Below are 19,122 nucleotides of genomic sequence, written 5' to 3' on the forward strand. Positions count from 1 at the left end.
AGACGTAGATTGGCCCTATTATTAGGATGCCATGAAAGTTGGACCTCTCATCGTTTATTACGTGTGCATGGTACTTGTGCTCAATTGCCACACGTGGTGCATGCGCCAATCCTTTGCCAATGTAGCATCATAATTTACGATGTCGACACTTTCCCCCAGCAAAGCTTCACTGCTCTGTTGACAAAGTTATTGCTCGCTTGTTTGGAAGTGGAGATTGTCTTAAAAACCTCTTCAGCTTCCACAGTTTATTATTGAAAAGCGATCTGTATACTACGACACGGGGCCGATCATATTGGTGCCTTATCGAGATGAGGGGAACGGGGAGACAGGGACTTGGAAGCCGCCGACCAAACGCCGCTCCGTGTTGGCTGTTTGCCGGGAAATATCCCCGCTCGCCACTTTTAGTCTCTCCTGCTGGAAAAAACCTCTCCAAAACTGAACTTTAATACATACTTGATGCCGACTGCTTGACAGCTCTATAACAGTTTGAAGCTCGTTAATCTGGGCTGGAGTGGTCTTGGGTCTACACACTACGAGTTAATGGTTGACGCTTGTACAAGTGGATGCTTTGCCAGTGTGTGTCCATTAATCTCGCCGATGTGGCTATTTAAACCAATTTCCTCTGACAAGCTTAAAATCATTCATTACTTTGGGGGACTAAAGTGTCACATTGCTATTGAAAAAAATATTTTGCACTTCTTCTCCCATTTTCTGAACTCCGTCCACTACATGAAGACTTCCACATGATATTTACTTGAATTTCTTTTTGTTTGATTTCTGTTCATTTACATTGCTTTATTCGTTTTCATCTGCTTCATATATCCCACATGTATACCAACGCCATGGAAACATCAAAGGCACTGGACACCTTTGGTAATTGTAAAAGACCACTGTTCTCGCCTGCCGTATCCCAACATATGCACAAACAAGAAAATAACAAAATAACAAATCTGTGAACATTTACACTCAATTTGTTATTAAAGTTGCATGAGAATAGTGAACGAAAAGTAACACCATTGCTGCACAAGTTTTGATACCTGGTTCTCAAACATTTCTGTCTCGAATCGTCACTTCAGACCTTATGGCAGTCATAAGTGTTAAATTAACATTGATTATATGACTATGAACATCCATGCATGACGTCACAATACTCCAAATTGTAGTGAACGGCATTTAGTTCATTTACTTGATAATTTTGTTTGTGAAATATTTCTCCCCAAAATGAAGTCGTATGATCTGAAAACCTATTAAAAGATACACATTAGCCAATTTCGGTTGTCTCAAAATTAAGACAAATGTGTTTACATGCTGAAAACAATGCATTTGTTTCCGATTATTTTTTCCTGATGTACACAGCGAGTTAACCCGCAGATTTTCACACGATTGTTCTTATTCATGTAAAATGGATGATCTTATAAAACACGACCACTGTCTGCGACAAATCTTTTCAGCTCTGAACCAACCATGTATAATACCTTTAAATTTGCCGTCTTGTTGTTTCTGTGCTTTTTTTTATTTGATCATTTTAAGCCCTTCGAAAAAGACCCTGCTGGGGTCGAAAACGTTAGGCCATCAGCTTGTTTTGTTTTCATTTATACCGTGGGTCCTTTTGGTTGGTGCAGTTTGCAACAGCCTATTACATATTTTAATTTTTTGAATAGTAGAGTAATATTTTCATTAATAAAACACAACTTGAAATTCACCGGCAGAAACTGTTCATCTCGAACCGAATGAAATTGATGGCATTTCATCTCAAGCGCTTATAATAACCTCTCATTACCCTAACACAAATCCAGGGTTGATACAGATTTATAGCCTCGCACCGTTTAACTGCTGTGCCTCAGCAGTTTACCCTCCACTTCAAATTAATAAAAACACTTGTCTGAAACGATACAGTAATACTTTGATTGAAACGCTACCCTGCTGATGCGATATAATGCCTAGAGTCTGAAGTACTGGCATCACAGTGTGGTTCGATTGCTTTACCTTAATTGGCTATTAGGATAGTTTAAACGTTGGTTGCTTTTTACCGCTACGTCGTGCTATATTAGCTACTTGTCTTTGGTCGTCATATCCCCGTTGCCATGGTAGGCAATATCTAAGTCTAATAACACTCCATTTAGGGTAGTCCAGTTTGTTGGCATGGCGTCGCTAGCTAATGATTATTTTAGTATCAATATTGACACGCTGAATGGCGGCTTGTTGTGTGCCTGTAAGGTCGTTTTTGTTTCAAGCTGTTGCTGAGATGGTGGAATTCTCACTGAAAGTGGTAGACTATTGTTGTTGCTTTTTATTTGTTTTCTATATTAAATTTCCCTTTCATTTTGCCCTTGTTTTCTGTTGGCGTTATTTAATTTTTTTGTGAGTAATTATGTAATTTGGTGTTTTTCTTATTAAACTTATAGCTGATTACATTTAAGTCAGCCTATCAGTTGTTACATTATTGAAATAATCCTCACCATTTAAATTCAATTCAATTCAATTCATTTATATTTCATTCATTTCTATTAAATTGCTTCCCATGCACCGTCTTTTGCCTCACGATATAAAAAACACATAAACAAAGACAATGTTTACAGTTGTTCCCCTTTCCCCCGAAATAATTGAAAATAGAACAGAGGCGACATTTTTAATCGGTGTCGGAGCTTTCATAAAATCGGTGCTGACAGTTGCCCTTCATACGACTTGTAAGCCTCTTTTCAACACATGCAGCACTGCCTAGGTGATCTCACTACACGGCTGGCACAAAAGTTAGGCTGATCATGAAACTCATGCCTTGTTTTTTATTATTCCTTTTGTTCACTAAGCTCGAACGAAGTCAAAGCAATGTCGGTTAGAGTTAGACCGAGGGACTTGTAATCACAAGGTTTGTGGGTTCGAATCCTACCAAGCTAACTATGGTCCAGTGGTTAGACCGAATGACTTGATATCACAAGGTTTGTAGGTTCGAATCCCACCAAGCTAACCATGGTCCAGTGGTTAGACCGAATGGCGTGTTTGTAGGTTCGAATCCCACCAAGCTAACCATGGTCCAGTGGTTAGACCGAATGGCGTGTTTGTAGGTTCGAATCCCACCAAGCTAGCCATGGTCCAGTGGTTAGACCGAATGGCGTGTTTGTAGGTTCGAATCCCACCAAGCTAACTATGGTCCAGTGGTTAGACCGAATGGCGTGTTTGTAGGTTCGAATCCCATCAAGCTAACTATGGTCCAGTGGTTAGACCGAATGGCGTGTTTGTAGGTTCGAATCCTACCAAGCTAACTATGGTCCAGTGGTTAGACCGAATGGCGTGTTTGTAGGTTCGAATCCTACCAAGCTAACTATGGTCCAGTGGTTGGACCGAATGGCGTGTTTGTAGGTTCGAATCCTACTAAGCTAACTATGGTCCAGTGGTTAGACCGAATGGCGTGTTTGTAGGTTCGAATCCCACCAAGCTAACCATGGTCCAGTGGTTAGACCGAATGGCGTGTTTGTAGGTTCGAATCCTACCAAGCTAACCATGGTCCAGTGGTTAGACCGAATGGCGTGTTTGTAGGTTCGAATCCTACCAAGCTAACTATGGTCCAGTGGTTAGACCGAATGGCGTGTTTGCAGGTTCGAATCCCACCAAGCTAACCATGGTCCAGTGGTTAGACCGGATCGTGTTTGCAGGTTCGAATCCTACCAAGCCAACCATTGTCCAGTGGTTAGACCGAATGGCGTGTTTGCAGGTTCGAATCCTACCAAGCTAACTATGGTCCAGTGGTTAGACCGAATGGCGTGTTTGTAGGTTCGAATCCTACCAAGCTAACTATGGTCCAGTGGTTGGACCGAATGGCGTGTTTGTAGGTTCGAATCCTACTAAGCTAACTATGGTCCAGTGGTTAGACCGAATGGCGTGTTTGTAGGTTCGAATCCCACCAAGCTAACCATGGTCCAGTGGTTAGACCGAATGGCGTGTTTGCAGGTTCGAATCCTACCAAGCTAACTATGGTCCAGTGGTTAGACCGAATGGCGTGTTTGTAGGTTCGAATCCTACCAAGCTAACCATGGTCCAGTGGTTAGACCGAATGGCGTGTTTGTAGGTTCGAATCCCACCAAGCTTGCTGCAGATGTCACACCAGACTATAATAAGTATTGTCTGGTGTTTCTGATCAGCAGAGTGTGGGTTCGAATCCCCAGCCGTGACACTTGTGTACTTAAGCAAGACACTTTATCATTGCTTCGTCCTTCGGATGATGGGACGTAAAGCCGTGTTGGTCCTATGTGTTGTGTAACGCGTGTAAAATAACTAAGTGCACTTATCGAAAAGAGAAGGGGTTCGCCCCGGTGTTCCTAGTTGTGGCTGCTTTATGTACCGTAGCACCTTGTAAACCCTTATAAGTGCTACATAATTGGGTCTCAGAATCTATAGACGCTAAACCCATGTTTGTATGAGAAAGATTGGCTGTTGCCAGCTTGGTCTATAATAATATTCCCTTTGAGGGAATCTGCCGAGTTCCCTTGACGGGAAGATCATCCAAACAACAAACAACAATACTGTACATTCTCTCGGCGCAAATTCATCGATATTTCATTGGGATTTTATCAAAATCTGACGAGTGGTTTGAAAGACAGTGGACACTATTGCTAATTGTCACAGACTAGCCTTCACAGTTGGTGTATCTCAACATATGCATACAAAACTAACTCGTAAAAATTTGAACTCAATCGGTCATCAAAGTTGCGAGATAATAATGAAAACAGAAAACACCCTTGTCACACGAAGTTGTGTGCGTTTAGATGGTTGATTTCGAGACCTAAATCTGAGGTTTCGAAATCAAATTCGTGGAAAATTACTTCTTTCTCGAAAACTATGGCACTTCAGAGGGAGCTGTTTCTCACAATGTTTTATACCATCAACCTCTCCTCATTACTCGTCACCAAGTAGGGTTGTCTTATGCTGATCATTATTTTGAGTAATTACCAATAGTATATCCTTTAAGCGAGATTTCATTTTTAGTACTGAGCAAAACTCATGTGTTGCTCACGATGATCTCATTTTCAAATTATCGCGAGAACTCGCGTTTAAAGACACTGGACACTATTTACTTATTGTCAAAGAATTTGAGCTCAATTGTCCTCGAAGTTGTAAGAGAACATTGGAAGAAAAATGACCTTGTTTCACAATTAGTGTGCTTTCAGAGCGCTAGATTTCGAGACATCAAAATCTAATTTTGAGATGTCGAAATCAAATTCAAATATTTTTGTGAGAAATGCTTCTGAACTACGTAGTCGTAACTTCAGAGGAGGCTACTTCTCGCAACGTGTCTTACTTTCAACAGCTCTTCATTACCAATGTTTTTACCTAATAATTACTTTGAGTAATAACCAATAGTGCCCACTGCGTTTAATTTATAGCTCCATGGTTTTTAAACTCGCTCAAAAGTCTTTGGGCTGGTTTCGGTTTTACTCATTCAGTGTTTGTTTATTTTACAAGTCTGGCTGTCTGTCTACCAGTTCCTAATTCATCCTTGAGCAGTTCCCTATCTAAACTATCGTCTCCATTAAAACCACATGCAAACCCAGTCATCAATTCACACAACTAGAACCAAACTCTAACTCACTGGGCATCGGGTGTCATTTTGATTCTCCAAAGCGGTATGTTCACAGAGGTCCGTGTCTCAACGCTGTTGTCTTTTCCTAAATGATGAAATATGTGCCGACTGTGAACAAAATGAAAACCAGTTGCGCCGCAAAGTGTCCAAGAATATATCATCGTTTGTTATTAAAGAATTAAGTTGATAGCAATAATTTGAGTGAGCTGTTCGAGTGCAGCGTCTTTACTCCCCGGTTTCCTGACTCTGTAAGCCTGGATAATCGAAGGTCGAACCACAAGAGGGAATCAGGTTTTCGGGATTTGCGTTTACATGTTTTTTTTTCTTTCTTTATAAATTTAGAACTAGAGTTCTAGTTGCTATATAAATAAAGAACTTGAGTTTTAGTTTCTAGAGAAGCATAGAACATAGAATAAAGTTGCTAATGTTGATGTAAATAATGGGTATAAATACTTTATAGAGTGTTAACGGCTAGAAAAACAGAACTAGTTTCAGTTGCTAGAAATAGGCAATAGACCCAGATCGTTAGTTGCTAGAAATCTAGAACTAGCGTTTAAGTTGCGATATAAAAACCGAACTATAGAGTTTTACTATAGCTGGAAATCTAGAACTATTTGAATAGCTGTCGATGCGGATGCGACTTATAACTAAAATCATTTAGTAGCTAGAAATATAGAGCCAGACCAGATTTGATGCGCAAATGAAGAAGACAACTTCCCCTATATCTTAACCCCCATGATTCAAATGCAGAATGCAGTTTATACACAAAATATAGACCTAAGGAGCTTGGACATTCTACACCATATTGATGTTCTGATGGGGTGTCCAATGTTTGCAACTTTAAAGAAAGGTCCCCTAAGTACCGTTCATATTGGTTGTACGATAATTATGTATGGATTGAACGAAGAACAACTTAATAGAGTGGACCTTAACTTGCGATATCCGGATATTGACAAGTAAAACTTATAGTTCTCATACACTCCTCAAACCCCAAATCAATTAATAAAGAGTAATATTACTTGAAAAGCAATCAGTTCAAATAATTCTAACTTAAACTCCAATTTGATGTTTCTAGAAACTTAAACTGATATGTAGGCGGTCTCCCTATTTGGTTAATACTTTGTTCAGGTGTGCCAGTCAGGAGCTATATCTAACCCGTAACTGCCGTGTAGCCAGGGATCACACCGTTTGAGATTACAAAATGAGAAGGCTGCATACGAGGGATCAATCTATAAGAGGATGCGCCTTTATTGTTATCGTTACATTGTTTTTATTTACACAAAGTGTTTAAAGTTCACTTCGCTAAACTTATTGGCGACAAAGGAATAATGACTGGGCTGTCTTTATAGGCAGAAATCCCAGGGGATCGAAGTCTGTCTCGGAAAACATTTGAGTCAGAAGTAAAACTAAAAGTCACTGAAAGTTCAAACAAAATTCTCAGAAAATGTCAAATTTTTCTATTTTAGGCCAACATGTGGGGTAGAAAGCTCGAACACAAACGTATTGACACCTGCCTGTAGAAACATCACCCATGTGTTACCTTCCCAATCCACATGACGCGTGTGGCTTTGTTTCGCAGACGAAATCCAAAGATATTTGGCGCCAAAATTAAGGATGTTTTGTTTAATTGTGTCATACAGCAGACAGCAGATGCATTATTTTAACCTGCAATTTGATTGGTGCTTAAATAAATTGTTGTATAAATATGTATAAATAGTTAAATGAAGCGAATCATGGGGATTTTGTTTTCTAATTTATACCTACTCCAACTCGATGGGTTCCAGACTTTGGCTCCATGCGTTCTGGCACCATGAGGCGCCACCTGAAGCAACATGGCGTTTGTATAACTGAGTATTTAGACTGAACTAGTCAGTCATTATTAGCGAAATGTGTATACCGACTTTATAAAGTGACACTTGATGGTGAAGAGGAATTATTAATTGACAGTGAGAGACCGCTTTAGCAGATAACAGTGGGTGAAAACAAAGGGTGATTCAATTCGAGTTTTGTTCCCCCACTTTTATAGACCTACTTCAACTTGTTGTGGTTCGGTCGGTTTGCAATCTGGTGGTCTATGCATAATAAGGAGACGTACAGACACGTTATATTGATTGTATTAGTGTAAACATGTTTAACAAATGTCTCAGAATCCGATATATTCGTGGTTATAAATTATATGGTCTTACACTGTTTATTTTATTTTATTTCATTTATTTATTTATTTCTTCTTTACCCTGGGGAAACCTCTCAGTGAAACACTGTTTTTCAGAGGTGCCCAGCACCTACAACTACATACACATTTGAAATGTTTGAAATGAGTTATAGTTTACGAGTTGTTCGTATTTTCGTGTTGCAAAAAGGCTAGCTCTAAAGTTCGCTTAATTTTTGTGACTGTTTAAGATCTTTCTTATGCTGAAGTGCCCATCATTTCAGCTACAGTGACCACTTTACGTTCTTTCTTGTCAAGCTAACTAACTAAGACTGGATCAAAAGTTAGAATCCTTGTTCTTAGAAAAACGCACTCAAGCACCTCAACAGAGGCTGCACCTTTTTATAAAACACTGTAAATAAATGTCTGACAAACAAGCACATAAAGCGAGTAGGAACAAAATAAGGGTTGATCATTTATCGACAGGTCCTTGAAGGGGGAAAATGCTACCGCATTCAATGGACAAATAAATTGAGATGGTTTGGCATTTATTATTCCGCAAGACTTCACGGCCGGATGTTACCGGGCGTCAATTCAATTGGGATGGAATGTCGACTTCATTGTGTCGATTCCTTGGGATCGATGTTGGATTAATTCGATCAATGTTTCGAGATCGGTGGGTATCAAAAGATGGGGGGCATAAACAGGTAGAGCCTACCGAGAGATTGAATGTGAGAATCAAAATGATGTTTACCTGCTGTTGTGGAGAATGGGACGTATTGAGGGAAAACATGATCACGTGATCGGGAATGGTTTGTTGGCAAGCAGGTGCTTCGATTCAACATTTTTTCGACAATTTTTAGAAATTGTGAAGACATGTTGTATATAAATTGTATCATTGACATTATTGACATTGTCAAATGAGTTTTCATTTTCATAAAAAATGCCATATCACAGAACATACATCACATTTTTGAGACTTCTCGAAATCTTTCCCAACGAGTGTATTGTAACTAATTTCATATAACTGTCTTGAGCGCCTTTTACCAATTGGGATATTTTGGCACTAATTAAACTTACTCTAACTGATTGATTATTGATTAATTGATTTGGTTTCCAAGTCTTAAGTAACAAAGACAATAACCATTTCAGGTTAAATATTTATTTTCTCTTATTTTTATTTAATTTCATTTGTTCACGTGGCTCTTCACGATTCCTAGTGTTTTGTCTTTATTTTGTTGTCTGAAGTGTTAACAAGTATATGCGAGGTGCTATGAACGCAAATCAGTTAATTGCTCATGTGACGAACTTGAAAATTACTTTTATTAGGGAAGTTGTTTACGGAAAACATATCAAACGAGTTGGGGAACTGAAAGCTGTTTGGATCTCAAATTAAATTTCAATATGATGAAATTTGTTTGTTAGAATATTCGTCGACCCAAGCTTCTTCTACCGAGGAATGGAATGTACATATTGAGCGTAACATATACCCATGACACGTGCTTACATAGTCTGCTTTGTTACATACTCCAACCACAGCCCTAAACAGATCGAACACAAATCGATCAAACCAGCTCATAAACATCTCTGCATTTAGGAGCTTCTCTTGACATCACTTACAGACAAACAGATCTACAAAAAGACAAAACACAGGGTTCTGCCACCGTGTAACCATCCCGACGCTGACCCGTCAATCGCATCTGCGGGACGGCCTATAATTAAGACGAGAACACGCTTCAAATCAGTAAACCCACGAGTTGGGATTCATTCAAGTTAATGACACGTTGTTCGACTAGACAAATATTTCAACGGGCAAGAGTATGAACATTTCAGTAATACACGATTTAAGTAGTTGAGAATTTGCAAGATTTAAATATTGTAGTCATGAAACTATGAATCTCCTTTAACAGCATGATCAAGCCTCGTTCTCAAAAGGTTTTAACCTTTAAAATATATTAATATAAAAACATTGTGAAGATCACAGATTTACATCAAACTGATACCGTCTAATTTATGGTGAAAAACATCCCTTGAAATATTTCTCCCTGAAATTTCATATTTGACGAGAAATAAATCATTTAACTTTGCGTTAGGAGTAATCGCTCAGTGAGCACCTCTTTTTTTTTTCTTTTTTTTTTCTTTTTTTGCAACAATATCAAGTCAATTAAGTTATATGTGAACCGGGTTTTACTATTCTCTCGTGACCCAGATGGCCGATCGATCTCAAAATTTTACAGGTTTGTCAGTTTATGTTTATGGTGGATTACATAAAGTGCTTACGCAGCCAGAAACTGTTTTGTTAGCAAAACCAATTCTGTAAAAGAAAACAATAAATAAAATCGCTTGGACAATGAAATCGTGATCACCAGAAGAAAAAAAGCTGTGCAAAATAAGGTCTGCTGATGGATGCCCATCCGTAAAGGACCAGCTTTTTCTCTTGTTGATATGGGTTGTAAACTGTATCTTAAATAACCCATAGAAAATATAAGCTGAATTTATTGCAACAAATAACGCACATCATAAATGCCTATACCTCTTTTAAACTTATTTGCTTTCATAATTACGGCTTATTGCCCGTTTGCAATACATGTTTATAGCTGAAATCCGTAAATTGCTTTTCTGGCCACATTATGTTTTGAAACCGTCAGAAAATAATGTCTTATCGCAAAACCAATTTGAAATAAGTAGTTTAATTTAATTGCGGTAGGTTTTTTTATCAATTGAATAGTGTCTTAATTTATCACGCGGAATGTCTTAGTCAGACAATGCGCTCGTGGGACTGCACCTGGCACGGGTGTGAGTGGGGTCCCGTGTTTGTATTTCTTTATTTCTTGGTAGGAGAAAAACCCTGAGGATGGTCCAAATACCATCCCACAGATCTTGTTGGTGTCCGACACCTCATACAATACCCTGGGGGCAACATAAAGCTTTCATTCGGTGAGTAATAAACACAGATAAACCTCAGCCCCTTTTTGTGTTGTCAGAGATGGAATAATTCCAGATTTTCCGGACAATGAGCCCGGAATTCGGTAAGTGGTGAGCCTTGGCCAGCGCGTCGATTCACCCATGCCAATCTGACAAGCTGACCCGTTGTCTTCTTGGTGTTACGGCATTGTGTTCAACACGATCTTTTATCAAAAGACTAAAAGACATCCCTAGTCGCATCTTGACATAAATTTAGTTCTTATCTCCGGAAATTTCTAATCCAAGCTACAAACTTTCTAACAAAAGGAACCGAGCAGTGTGGGGGATATTTTGTCAGTAAAGGTCGAGCTGTTACTCTGTAGGGGAAAAAAACCTTTTCACGAACAAACAAAAGAGACAAAAGTTGTTTTGGTCAGCAACGCATAAGAAGTTTGATCTGACGCCTACTTTTCTATTAGTCAACTCTGAATGTTTATGCTACTTTCTACACAATGTACGGAGGGAATGGGCTTAGGTAATAACTTCTTCTTCTCTGTTTTCGAGTCTCTATTCTAATAGTTGTTACCAGTTGACTGTTCATTCATGTTTAGCGAAGGGAATACCCGAATGGAACAAATAAGAAAGCAAACAGAATGCAAATCAAAATATTCGCGCTATATTGTTGCCATACTGAAATTATATTGAAGGGAAAGTTGTTGGTTGGGATGCTGTTTTATTTTCTTGTTTTTGGAATAAAATAGCTTTCATCCAGTTTTACATAAAGGTAAATACACAACGTGAAAGGTTCATCAAATGTTTTTTTTTTTTTTTTTTTTTTAAAGCATCACAAAGAAACCTTTAAAATTAACCCGTCGAAACTTGGTGGTGTGACGAAGTGAATACTTAATAATATTCACATCACAAATGAAACAGTTCTCTGTAGAGACCACTGCTACATTTTGATTAGTTTGTCTGTATACACCTAGGCCAAAGATCGCACCCATTATAGTATCCTCCGTATACAAGGGTCTGAGCAAGACATTTCGGAAAGAAGTTTTACCGTCGGACAGAAACACAAACAGACATTCAGAATTTAATTTTGTGAATAATGGTTTTTCACTGGCACTTTTCCTGCATTTTATTTTCACCCTGAACCCAATTCTGTAGTCTCTGAGTTTAATGCGGGGTTAATAATCGAAAAATAGCTCAAGTTGGTGGGTCAATGCCCATGCGATCATTTTATGAGTCCAACCCCGTACAAGCTTCACCTAAAATCTCGTACATGCTCTGCCCGCAGCAGAATTTCCTCCTGAAATTTGTTTTCTTTCAGTATTGTTCTATTGTTCTGGTAACTAGGGCTTTATTCCCTCCGTGTTTCAGGCAACCGATTTGGATATAAGGGGTCGCTGACAAGGCCATGTTTGATTGCTTTGGGAGTAATACGATTTCATTCAGCCATAGGTTTTCTTTTTTGCTCACTGTGTTTGAAAAGAAACGCACCGCATTGTGAGGCCGAAACTCGGGCAACAATAATAACTAAAATGCCTGATTTTGTCCCCTCTTCTCCCGTAGATGTCGCGAGAGGGTACACTTACAGGTAGACTAACACAATCACAAACAAACAGAGAGTGCTACCAGGGTGAGAAAGGGGGGATATTGTCCCAAACCTTCCATGACATTCTCCCCTTTTCTGATCATACGGCTGCGGTTTTTTGTGTGCTCTATTTTCTTTCGTCTACATTGAAGACAAATGGTGGAGTGTTCCCGTAGTTGTTACTACAAAACGGCATCGGGGGTTTGTGTAGGGGGGTACAAAAGGGTGTCAAGTGGGCCGGGATTTGTGGTAAGAAAAAAAACAGGGGTGCAATGTCGCTCGGGGAGTTTTATCAGACCATCGAGACAATCAGAGCGAAAACGTGTGGCGGTGGCTGGGTACAACAACCGGGGAACTAACAGTTGTGATGAACAGGGGCACTATGTTCTTTCATGTTTTAACATAAAACGGGCTGCATTTTTTTTTCTTTCTGTACATCAACATTTCCACTGCCGGGGTGCTTTTCAACCGTTCTTCTAAATCGATTAAAATAAGGGAATCCTTTAAAACAAAATCGAGGACGGCAGTTTTGATGTACAGACAAAATATTACAAACGGGTCTATCATGGAGGGTTGAAAGCATCAACTTGGCACGTCACAAACGTGAGAAGTTCACATATTTGGTGAAAGTGCAACCTCGATTCCACAAAACCAGTGAAAGTTGTTACAACTTAATTATCGCATGAAGGTAATTGTTAACTGATGTATAACGCTATGGTCCATTTATCACACTGACTCATTATACTTACAAAAAAACACACAACTTTGGCTTTTTAGAAGAACGAGTATGAACCGTCCAAGCGAGACACAAATATGGGTTGTAGTTGGGGGCTGTATTTGGCGCGAGGTTTCTGACATTGGTCGTGGGATTTGCTGGCATTGTTGTCTTTTTGAGGTCAGAATATGCGCATGACGTCAATTAAACAGGGCGCCCTCGCATAGAGGTCAAACAGAGGTTGTACTTGCAAAACTGGTCAAACCGCATACACAAATAAATATTTTAATTGCAAAATAAATTAATTGAATTGAATTGAAACTGAACCCAATGTTTGTCTATGTAGGCCTAAACATTTGTAACTTTTCAGTGCCCCAGTGAATTTGTCGGATGATTTTATTTTGTAGAGAGTGATGTGGAGTTTATTACACGGGGCAGGCAGGGACAACTTTGGCGAAAGCACGGTCTCTATATAGGGTGCGTTCGTTTAGCTTCCCTGGGTCGACCCCGGTGTGTGGCGTTTCCTTTTTCCAGGACGAACGTGTGCAGATAATTACCAATGGTCGTCCTGAAAAAAAAACCGCCGACACCGGGGTCGACCCAGGGAAGCTAAACGAACGCACCCACTACAAGATTATTATTGATCTTGGTCCAAGCATGGTCCAAGCCAACAAGAGAGATCCTGTATTGCACGGCTGCTTTACTTGGTGAAGTTGGGTCCACGTCCATTGTGTAAAAATACGCGTAAAGTTAAAGGCAGTGGACACTATTGGTAATTACTCAAAATAATTATCAGCATGAAACCTTTCCTGGTGACGAGTAATGGGGAGAGGTTGATAGTATAAAACATTGTGAGAAACGGCTCCCTCTGAAGTGACGTAGTTTTCGAGAAAAAAAGAAATTTTATATGAATTTGATTTCGAGACCTCAGATTTAGAACTTGAGGTCTCGAAATTAACCATTTAAACGCACACAACTTCGTGTGACAAGGGTGTTTTTTTTCTTTCATTATTATCTCGCAAGTTTGATGACCAAGTGAGCTCAAATTTTCACAGGTTTGTTATTTTATGCATATGTTGAGATACACCTGAACTGTGAAGGCTAGGCTTTGACAATTACCAATAGTGTCCACTGCCTTTAAAGTGTTGAAATTGTCATTTTGTTCAACTGTTATGATAAACTCTGGATAAACTGCGTATCATGTAGCTAGAGTCTGACAACAGTTAAATTGAATGTTAGATTTAAGAACGTTACAGAATTGGTATAAAAAACAAATATCATGAAGATCACAAATTTACATAAAACTTACACGGTCTAATGATGATGATATTATAGTAAACATCCCTTGAAATATTTATGTCTGAAATTTCATGTTTGACGAGAAATAAATAAACTAATTTCGCGTTTGGGGTTATCGCTCAGTGAGTGTTTTGTACATGTTTGTTTTGGCATCGATGTAATGCAAATTTTTAAATCGGTTTTCAACTATTTATTCGTGATCCAGATGGCCGATCGATCTCAAACTTCTACAGGTTTGTCAGTTTATGTTTATGGTGGATTACATAAAGAGCTTACACCGCCAGCAACTGTTTTACATGGTTTTACTAGCAAAACCAATTCTGTAATGTTCCTTTAAGTATATCAGAATTCGTTTGTGATGGAGTAGGCGAATGGATACTTCATTCAAAGCAATTTTTGAATATAATTGGTCACGTGGTATAGTAAAGGGGAATCGTGGGAAGATAATGTGTAAAATTTTCTTTATTCTAATGTAATTTTAAACAGAGCGTTCTCGCTACAAGAATTGGTTCGGCCATTGTTTCATTGTTTTTTAACCACCGGTTCATAGTGCGATCTAGACTTGATTCAAGTCTCGTTCTCGTAGCGAGAGGTCCCTAAGCATCGCCAAGTCCCTACCCCGCGTGCGGAACAGGTTGGGGAAATGCAGAGCATCACAAAACCATAGTTTTCTGAGAGTGGCACGGGATTGGGATTTGAGTCATGTCTACGTGCGATCCTGATCGTTAAGTCCCTGCTAGAACCAGCCAGAAGTTCTACTCTTTTGGGGTGGATTTATGGCTGGTATACAGGTGTCAGATAGGATGGACTAAATTGAGTAGAGAACTCTATTTTATACTCCAAACAAAGCCTGTCATCACTCTCTGTAGAGCCCGCTGTAATAGTTCTTGTGAATGATGAACGACCACAAACATGAAACACTGTGTTGTCGGCAACAAACTACTGAAATGTGAAAGTGGCTTTTCCCTCATATTTCTACTGGCACTCATTCATCATATCTCTGTAAACCCCTTATGTTATTACAACATTGTTATTCTGAAAGTTAAACAAATTTTGTTGAATGCCGATCGCTGTATGATTTGTTACCCAATCTTTCTTCGTGGCATGTAATCCATAAGCACAGTTTTTGAACCTGTTTTTTTTTAAACTGTTGAGAATGAGAACCCCCTTTTTCATTTCAATGGGTAGGAACCATATAACCGTCACTGATTAAAAGCGGACAAGTATTTGCTGCCGGCAAGGATCAAAGCACGGGGTACAGAGAAAAGGTGGCGCTTTACCCCGGTCTTTTTAAATGACTATTCTCAACAAAAGCCCAAAATGGTTACAGTGACACTATAATGAAAAGCACCGTTTTGTTGGGCATGACGGATCGCAACTGTAATTTTGTGTTGTACGTTTTTGTGAGCTCAGAGGTACCATTTGTAACCCCTTGGCACTGGACGAGAGGGGGGATAAGTTTGTAAGCTTGAGTGGTACTCTTGCTGTGGCCGGTGTGACTTAAGCAACTGACGTTTTTGGAGGTAACTTTCGGTCAGATTTGGGTGACTGGGGTTACCTTAGTTCATGATGACAAACATTTCAATTTGAACTCGCTTTCTCCAGAAGACGATCATAGCATACTGTTCCAAAACGTGTAGTTAAAACCAACCGTTCTTTTTCAGAACCATTCCAACTCAGTTAGAGATGGTCATTATACATGGTGCTACCGCACTTGATCAAGAAGTTTGATAAAGTAGCCTAATTGCTTCTGTTTAATCCGGAAAAAAGGTTCCTGTTGCTCTCATTTCGCACTCATTTGCAAATCTCTCTGTTTATTCAGTCAAGTTATAAGGGCTGAATAAACACACTGGTCTTTGATAGTACAATTTTATAAGAGCTACAGGGACTTGCATCAATATGTATGTTTCCCCATATGATTGGTTTGTTTGTCTATTTGTTTGTGTTTTGGTTTGTTTTGTTGTTGTTCGCCAATGTTCCTGTGGTGGAACAACTTGATTGGGGGGGGGGGGCAAACACATGCTTATCATAATAACGGTCCAATGTACGAGTAGAACAACTTATCAATTATTGAGACGAAAACCTATCTAAAAAACGCGTGTAATGTCAGTAAACTCCTTTCAAAGAACGCTAATTAGTCTAGTAGTAGTACCATGGACAAAATATAGAATTATCTTGAACAAAACATCCACCAGGCAAATGTTCTATTCTGCCTAACAAAAAAACACTTGTCTTGTCATAAATGAAGAAGAAAGTTTAGCCTGTTTCAACTTGCTTTCAACGGTCGTGTATCGCCATGCTGATTTCACCCAATCTAAACACTGCCTGAGCTGCATGCAGAGTGTGTCATTTCACTTGAAGAATTAAAAAAAAAAAAAAAAAAAAAAAAGTGAGGTGAAGACAGACGCTATACAAATTGTTCTATCTGTAGAACTAAATCGATCATGACAGTGAATGTTTACTGCGCTGGTGTATAGCGCCACCCAGTCCAAAGTCCAGACTCAAAAACTCCTGGAAATGTAATAACCATCGCAGACGACCACATCTCCACGGAAAGAATGCCCTTAACATGTGTCCCAAAATAACACTGCGTATTATGAAATTAAAGTGTTGAACATCAAGTAGTACCCGTGTTAACTCTTATGGAAGGGGGTGCATGGTTTTAGCAGATGATGCCAAGTATTCTAAAGTCTGCAGATGAAATTTGCTGCAGCTGTTAATTGTAGGAGTGGCAAGTACTAGGAATCGTAGGAATTGTTTTGGGATGAGATAGTCGAGTCACATGACCTTTATCTATGCATGAACTAGACATTTTCCTAATATTACGTCTTTGCAATACTGTTGGAAGTCTTACGGCATCTAAGCATTACATCATCATCATCATCATCATGGAAGTTGTATTATGGTCGTGAGCTGTGCAAATTGCTCAATCAACTTTCCACCGTGCTGTCTCGAAAGTGACACAAAACTACTTTTACTTATGCCATTTCGCATTCCCATAGATCGTTCATCCACCGTGAATCTCAACCATCTTCACTGGACATGTTTATCAATTACAACCCAAACAACAGCCAACAAGTCTACCATCGAGTTCGCAGCCAAGAAGCACGGGGGAAAAAGACCACAGTGGACGGTCAAAATGCCTCAGAGTTACCCGCTAACGAACCCCGTCTCTCCCAACACCAAACCCGGAATCGTCATAATTAGATCCGACACTGGCAAACAACGCCAGACGTTTCTCCATCGTCAGGGCTCCCATGTTATCGGGTTTATGCATTGATTAACAGTCGTTTGCCTTCCCACTTTTCAAGCAGGCACAAGACCAAAATTATCGAGACATGTGATTTATAAGCCCCCATAAGTGAATAATTTGAAAAGCAGACGTATAGTGTCTGAGTTAGAGTTTGGCCGGCACCGAAGTGGTGGCAGGAGCTAGTTCCTTTAGGACATCGCAGTTTTTCTGTCCCCTTTAAAACGTTACCAATCCTCATGGGGGTTTTGCACATGTACCGTGCTTTATCTTGCAATAAACCTGTGGTCCATAAACAAACAAAGAATAATGTAAAAATGATCCAACACTTTGTACAAAATTATGTCGGGAAGCCATCGTTTGGTTGGTTCCGAATTGCTGTTGTAATTGTTTGTGAACGAGTTTATATTAGAAATTATATTAGTTTCACGTGTCGTGGCTGAGTGGTCTACAATCCCGGCCAAAATGCTTGGGCCACCCTTTCCTGATACAACAGTTCCCTGTGCACTTCCCATTCACATTCACATTCAAAACATTTGCCCCCCCCCCCGCCCCCGCTCAATGTTGACTGTAATTCGGAACCCAGTCGGCAAATGGAACCAACATTGAAAGGGGGCAGGGGGGCCCAACGAGATATGGCCGGGATTGTCTGAGTTAATTTCGTAATTTTTGTCCTGTTTTTAAATTAGGAGATAATGCTTTTACAGGACTGTTAATATCAAAAGACATTGGATATGCGTTTATAACTGAGTAGGGCATTAAAAATTTTTTTAAATCAGCAAGTGTTTTTGTTGGGGTGCGTGTGGGGGGGGTGGGGTGGGGGTCTGACTATGATGGGAATTGACAGTCAATTATGTTTGGTTGCGGAAAAAAGTCTAAATCACTAGCAAATCGGTAATGATGTTTTGTAGGGTTGGGGAAGGTGGCTAACTGTATTGTGCATTAACACAGTCGGCAAATGGAACCAACATTGAAAGGGGGCAGGGGGGCCCAACGAGATATGGCCGGGATTGTAGCTCATCAACGGACATCAGCTCTGGTGTTGTCGGTAGCAGAGTGTGGGTTCGAATCCCGGTCGTCTGATTACACTTGTCCTTTTAGCAAGGCACTTAACCATAGTTTCTTCGTGAGTTGGGAAGGTGGTACATTATACCAGCCATGGCGGATGATACCACGCATAGTATGTGCATCATTACGAACTGTGAAGGGGGTAAACCCTGTTTCAGCCCCGGGAGTAGGGGGTAATGTGGCCCTCGTACAAAGCGATGTGTGTTGATAGCCGAAATCAGTTTAATTGTTAGTGTAGCTCTCACCTTTAAGTGGTGGCCTAGTGATGTTAGGCGATATCTCGTGAACCAAACTATATGGCTATATATTTGATGTAATGTTGTGGGTTTATTTGCTCTTGACAGAGTGTCAACCAGTCTTTTGTCACAGCTAAGAAGTTGCTTATACACGCTAAGTCTTGACCTTCAGGACCTATTATTAAGTCGGCAGGGTATACACTTGAGGATACACAACTATTTTCATCACAAAGGATGCTTCTGTTCTTCTTGACACAAAGGTTGGGCATTCCTTTACCACCTAACTGTCACTTGTGCTTAATTTCTCCTGCACTTTTTAATAAAATGCACTT

Source organism: Asterias rubens, chromosome 4 (assembly GCF_902459465.1).
Source record: "Asterias rubens chromosome 4, eAstRub1.3, whole genome shotgun sequence".
NCBI classification, from domain to species: Eukaryota; Metazoa; Echinodermata; class Asteroidea; order Forcipulatida; family Asteriidae; genus Asterias; species Asterias rubens.